Source organism: Dendrobium catenatum, unplaced genomic scaffold (assembly GCF_001605985.2).
Source record: "Dendrobium catenatum unplaced genomic scaffold, ASM160598v2 fragScaff_scaffold_621, whole genome shotgun sequence".
NCBI classification, from domain to species: domain Eukaryota; kingdom Viridiplantae; phylum Streptophyta; class Magnoliopsida; order Asparagales; family Orchidaceae; genus Dendrobium; species Dendrobium catenatum.
The window spans coordinates 30374031-30381112 of NW_021319083.1; positions in this window are offsets into that span (position 1 = coordinate 30374031).

The following is a 7082-nucleotide window of genomic DNA, read 5'->3' on the forward strand; positions in this document are numbered from 1 at the left end:
TTTATTAAACAATACTGTCATCCCAAACAAGCCCTTCGAATAAATATTGGAATTATTTGTAAAATTAGTTATGAGATTATTAGAAAATTTTTAAAATTATTAATTTTAACTTATTGTGACTATCATAGACTTTTTTTTTCTTTTAAAAAAAATATAATTACTTTCTTAAAAGCTCCTTTTGACTATTAATTAATTATTGTAAAATATCAAGAAAATAACAAAGTATCTCAACGGCCTAAAAAAAGCTTCATTAAAAATTATTTGACTACGATATCTCAAATAACTTTTCATGACCTAACTAATCACCATGCACGCATTAAAAAACGCAGCAGCAGCAGCTTTCTGTGCAATTTTATGATCTATATATTTAAAAAAATCACAGAACATCTTAAAATAATGAAGTTTTCTACAGCAGTTTTATAATCAGACAGCTGTGGCCGCCCAAACACACACTGCTTTTCGATTGTGAAAGCGCGGTGGGTTAATAGATCTGTAAGGTCGTCACGTAAAGGCGTGGAAGGTGGCGGAGCTGAAGGCGTGGATTATACGACCGGCGTGCTTAGAACTTCATAGCTTAACTACTTTCTAATTACTTAATTAACACGCTAATGAAGTTTCTTCTCACGTAGCTTTTTTTTATTGGTAGTGCAAGTCATTTTTTATTTGTAGTTTTAAAAATTATCCTGCATTTGCATTAATAATATGGATTTTCATGTAATTTGTTAGATTTTCAAGTACTATATTAAAGAGGGTGCAAGTTTATGAAGTTTTTAATTATCTTGGAAATAAAATTTAAGTATTGATGGACGGAACATTCGTTGTAGCAGAGAGATAAAAAAGTTTAACGTTTTAGTTTTGTACAAAGATCTATTATACATAGATTAAAGATTAAAGGGAGTGGTGCTATAATTATAAGAGACATCATATCAAGTCCCGTGGTTTTCCCTTTTCTGGATTTTCCAGTAAAAAATCCTGTCTCTTATAACTTTTGCACCGCTGATCTCACTATCAGAAAAGTGAGATTTCCGCAGCGCTTGATAAACTGCTGTTGTAGATATCTTTCCTCAGCGGTTTTAACCGCCACATGCATTTAGTAGCGGATTAAACCGCTATTATGATTAGTGGTTTAAACCGTTGCATTAGACGTGGTAAAATATGATTTCTTTTATGTATGTGAGTATTGGATATTCATACAAAGTCTCTTTGCCATTGAGAGTATTCCGTCACACAACAATGTGTATTAGTACGATTTTGCTTTAAATTAGTAATGTTGATGAATAGTTTGTATTATAATAATTTTAAAATAAATGTAATAGTTTTTAAATTTATTTTGACGTAAATTATATCATAATGTTATGATTTTTTTTTTCAATTAAATTTCTAGATTACAATTTTGGAATTCTTGGAAATAGTAGTAATTAATAATTTGTTAAGATAATGATTAATATTATAAGATATATTCCAATTTTAGTCTTATAGGGAGAGCTTAGAAGTTAATTTGCTTGGATTATGCACATGTATTGCTTTTTAGTAAGCGAGTTGTCCTAAATCTATTTTAATTTAAATTATTATTTTTACAGGAGTAGTGATTATAAGGATCTGAGGCCTAACTTGGTGACTCTATATTTTTCTTCACAAGAGGTTTATGACATGCAAGAAATGGCTCGAAGTGTCAATAATGCTAAAGATATGGATCGTAAATATGTAAAAGGGTCATTATAACCCGTGTTAATTTATCATCTGATGTTGGGTTAAGTATGAGAAGTTGTCTTGTTGATTATTTTGGGATAAAGATGCTGACGAGGACGTCAGTTACTTAAGTGGAGGAGATTGTGAAACCTCTTAAGTAAAAAAAGTTAAATTCTTAAATATCGAGACGTTTTCTGGTGTAATGGTTAGAATTTCGTTAAGAAACTCCGCAGTTAAGCGTGTTCATCCCAGAGCAATTTTGGAATGAGTGATCTACTGAGAAGTTACACCAACATGACAAAACTATGATGCTCTTAGGTCAAAGCGGACAATATCTCGATAGTTAAGAGTTTATGATATTACAATGAAATTTAATAATTTGTTGCATTAGTTTCAATATTCATTATTTCCCAAAATATTTACAATAATAGAGTTTCTTTAAAATAATATGGCATAATATTAATCCCAACCTTCCACCAAAACAGCTCATTAATACTCAAAAGACTGATACAATTAACTTTATAATCAGCTAATTACATCATATCCTATAATTTTCTTAATAAAAATCATTTCACCATAGGCTCATCTAAATCATATTAGGATGAATTTAAAATTTCTTAAATTTACTTGAAAATTAATATAAGAGAAATTATTCATATAAAACACTAATTTTAAATAATAGTTTTTGACCTGATTTCATATAATTTGTATTTTTTTTAAAAAAATTCGCATAAGAAATATTATTTTTGCCATCCCGCGATCTTCTTCTTAGTAAGGAGACAAATTGGACTAAATTAGGATTTGGAAATAGAGGCCGATCTCTAGAGATAGAGAAAGAGCGTCAAGCGGTTACGGAGGAAAGGGAGAGGATGCTTTACAAGAAGGATTCTCCTCCTTCCAAATTATCACCAAAGCATTCTGTCATGATCCTCTCCAACCCTTTTCAAATTCCTTATCTTCCTCTCCTATCGTTGTCGCATGCAATGTGGCGGATATAAATAACTCTAGCTTCCCGATTCCGCTTTCCAATCATCCGCCTACGGCCGCCGGCGGGAACATTGCATTTCGGGCCGTATAATTCGTTCTTCCATTCCTATTGAGGTTGTGATTGGAAGGTCGAAACAGAGTCGGGGATGTGGATATATGAGCTTATCAAGGACGATGGTTGTGCGATCGCCGATCCTAATAAGAGCATTCTTGCTCTTGAGGAGTGTTTTTCTTCCAAGCAATTGGAGGAATCCAACGAACTTTTGAAGGGAAAAGTGCTCAAATCTTCAATTGGTGGCGCCGTCACTGATTTCGGTTGCTCTCCACCGTCAGCCGTGAAGAACCCTCGTCTTGTGTCGCTCGATGTTTTCCGGGGAATTACTGTGGCGGTACCATTTCTAATCAAATCTCCCGTCGATTCCGTCTTTTTTATATACTATTTTCTCTCATTCCGGTCGATGCGCATTGCAAAAATCTCGCTTTATTTAATCAATTTGAACTGTTTTTATTTTTTCTGACTTATATTCTAATCTACATGTTTGTTTCATCTGATTATTGTGCTTGTTGTGTTTTTCGTCACGATGATATTCGCAATTTATATTAATTTTTTCCTCGCCTTTTTTAAATCCCCTTCATTATTTCCTTCTATTTATTTTTTTAATGATGTCTGCATTTGTGTTTATTAATTATTATTATTTGAATATACAATCAACATGTAATCATCATAAATAGCATTCAATTGCTTTGAGAGATTGAACTAAATGATAGATAGTACAAAGGTAAAAATTATTAATGCTGATTTTCAACTTTATTTAAAAAGGAAAAATTACAAATACATTCCTTTGTTATTGCATTTATTATTATTATTATTATTTCTTTCTCCTTCATTTAGAGCCGGCCGGTGATGTATTACGCACTAAGTGCGTATTGCTTTGCGTTGAATATCGTGCCATTTATTTAATGGAGCTCCGGACCTTCGGTTCAATTTCTTGCCGTTTGTGACTGTTAATTGGGGGTGTCAAATATTTCACAGGATCCTAAACTTCGATTCGAATATGACCTAAAAATTTAAGCTTCGGGTTAACTCAAATCGAAATCGGGTTTGGTTTGAGTTAGGTATTTTGACCTGTTCGTAAAGTCATGTTGGATTCGGGTTGACCTAGAAACCCGACATCAACCCGGGTCAACCCGAAAATATCATGTGACTAATCGCGTATCCTCGGATTCACCAGCGTCGTCCAGGTTTGTCGTGACTGACCTCGTGCGTCCGTGTGCCGCTGGCGTCTCACATCCGATGTGCGTCGTGGTCGCCTCGTCGGTGTCATATGTGTGTTGACGTCTCAACTTTCATGCCCGTTCATGAGCCGCCAGACCCTCGACTTTCGGTGTGTTTTCCCTCATCCGTGTGCTGATGACACAAATCGGCGAATGCGCGTGAGCACTAACCTATGCGGGTTGGGTTAGGTTTGACTCAGACCTGAAGCGGGTCAGGTTCCGGTCCAGATTGGGATAAAAAGTGCTGGATCATATTTGAATTTGATCTGAACGTGACCTGAAACCCAATTTTAATTAATCAAATATATATTATATTTATTTTAAAATAAATCCAAAGATCATCAAATTTATTTTGGTCAAATTTGTACTGGATAAAAAACGTTGGCACCAACTGCATAATTAAATTGGGAACTTGTGTCGTAAATCTCATTTGACAAAATAACTTCAACGAAGTTATTCCTCTAGGCTACGGAAAATTATTGCATCCGGTCACCGGACGCGGAGAATAGGTTCAGACATCCAATAAAAATTTGCCACGTCACCTGCGCTTTACTTGCGCTTTAGTTGAGCTTTGACTGCGCTTTTGACTGCGTTTTGACCCGTTCTTTTTACGCGCTTAATTTAAAATATTATTTTATTAATATCCGAATCTATCTCCAATTTAAAATAATATTTTATTAATATTCCGACCTATCTCCGCATCCGCTGACCGGATGCAATAATTTGCCCATAACGGTTGGGATTTTCTAGTAAGTGTAGAGATACGATTCTGTGATGTATTTTACACGATTGGGATTTTATTCTTTTTTAAAATTTTAAATCGTTTTCGTCTTTTTAAAATCACTTTTGACTTTTTAAATCATTTTAATTTTGAATTGGTTGTCATATTTATATTACGGCACTCAATGTTCTCGATTTATTTTCTTTGATTTCGTGTGCTGTGTGAGAGGGAGATATTATTCTATGCAGTCACCGGATGATCCGAAGTTGAATCAAAATGTGTCACGTCATTTCATATACAGTTGTACACAACGGCAAATTATTGCATCCGGTCACCGGACGGGGAGATAGGTTCGGTTATTAATAAAATATTATTTTAAATTAAGCACATGTAAAGCACAGGCAAAGCGTAGTCAAAGCGCAAGTAAAAAAGCGCATGTAAAGCGCAATCAAAGCGCAGTCAAAAGTGTAGGTGACGTGGCAAATTTTTATTGGAGGATGTCGGAACCTATTCTCCTCGTCCGGATGCAATAATTTGCCGTACACAACACATATACATAGTAAAAAATTGACGTGTCGCAGGTCATGATTCGCCTCCGGACGGCTTCCGGTAGCCGCACAGAATAAGATTTTGTTTGAGACAGCTTTTTTATTGCTTCTAAAAGTAGCTTTATAGTATAAATTTTTTTTTTTGTACTAAAAAACTGCTTTAAGAGACGGTAAGAACGCCGTCCCCTAAATTTTATTGAGGAGTCGTGAGGTTGTGATCAGCAATTGTTATTTATAGTGTTTTCCATAAGAGTTCCATACATGTTGCCTTCATGTAGTTAGTTTTAGCTGCTGGTCGACTGTTTTGGTGTGCCAAACGCTATAGTTATGGATAGCTTGCACTGGAGACTTGACGTAGAATCCGTGTTGAAACTTAGAAAGCTGAAAGCCAACCTTCCAAGACGGAAACTGATGTTTCCTTCAAGTTTTCTGTTGCTTCTTTGGCGTGCTTAAAATCTATTCATTCATTATATATTTCATTTTTTTAAAAATATATATTGATACCTCACCAAAAATTATATGAACTATGATTTCAACAAACTTATAATCAAATTGAATGTCTCGTAGAGACGAAGCCAACGACGTCAAAATCGGCCCGATCTGAACCCAAATGGGTCCAAATGAAGAGCCTAAAACATATTTGGATGGTTCAATGTATTATTTGAATGATAAAATGATAGTCAAATATGACATGCTTATAGTCAAATCTAGCGGCTCTGCGAGACGAATCCAACGAGCACTAGATCGCTGAATTCTGACATCATTAATGCACTTTAATAGCTGAAAAATGCTCTATGATTGAGAAATTAATACGGGACATCTAATAGAGCACTCTGAACTTGTCCCGAATATTCTCTATAATTACAGGATGTGTCACTCATGAAATCTATAAATAAATCCTCACTCTCTAGATGAAGAGGACATTTTACTGGAGAATATTGAGAGCTCTGAGGCTTCAAGAGCTCCAACATCACTGCCCGCGAATCCCCATCGACTGTCGCTAGACCACCATCCAACTGTCGATCACCGTCAGACTTCCGTCTGATCATCGTCGGACTATCGCCCGAACACCGGTGGACTTCCACTCGACCGCTAACCGTCGTTGGACTTCCCCTCAGCCAGTGACCGTCACTAGACTTCAACCATGCCACCAAATATCGTCATACTTTTGCCCAACCATCGTCACACCACCCCCCGATCGCCGACTGCCGCGGGACTTCCGCCCGACCATTATCGGATCATTCCCCATCAACTGAACTTCTGCCCGGACGTCATCAGACTTCCACCCAACCATTGCTGAACTTTTACCCAATTCTCCAAACTGCTTTAATTCGACCGCCTCTAAGTCGAGGGATGTGTCAACCTTTGTAATTCACTCAAATTTAGTTGAATATTTTCCCTCTTTGGATTTTTCACGTAAAGAAGATTGAGTGTTTTACTGCTCTCTATATCTCTCTCTCTCTGTTTATGTGCTGGATATCCATGTATCTCTAAGACGAAAAATTTACTCACTATACTGCCACAAATATTCAACCCCGCAACATACATCAAATAGATAATATGTATCTCTATATACTTAAATTGAAACGCCAAATAAGCACATAATTATATATTCAACATTAATAATTTCTCCTTAGTCATACACCACATCCAACCTAATAAGCGTATACGCTTTGATCCTTCAGTTTAAAGCGCCCCCTTTTTTTTTTTTTTTCTGAATGGGATTGGATTATGCTTTGAGTTGTTTGCACGGCTTGGGCTTTCCGATAGGTTGGGTAGGTATGTAATTTTTGCTAAAGCCAAGGTTATTACTTGTAAGGAAACGACAAATTAATTAGCTTCATTTGCCATTATTTTTTTTT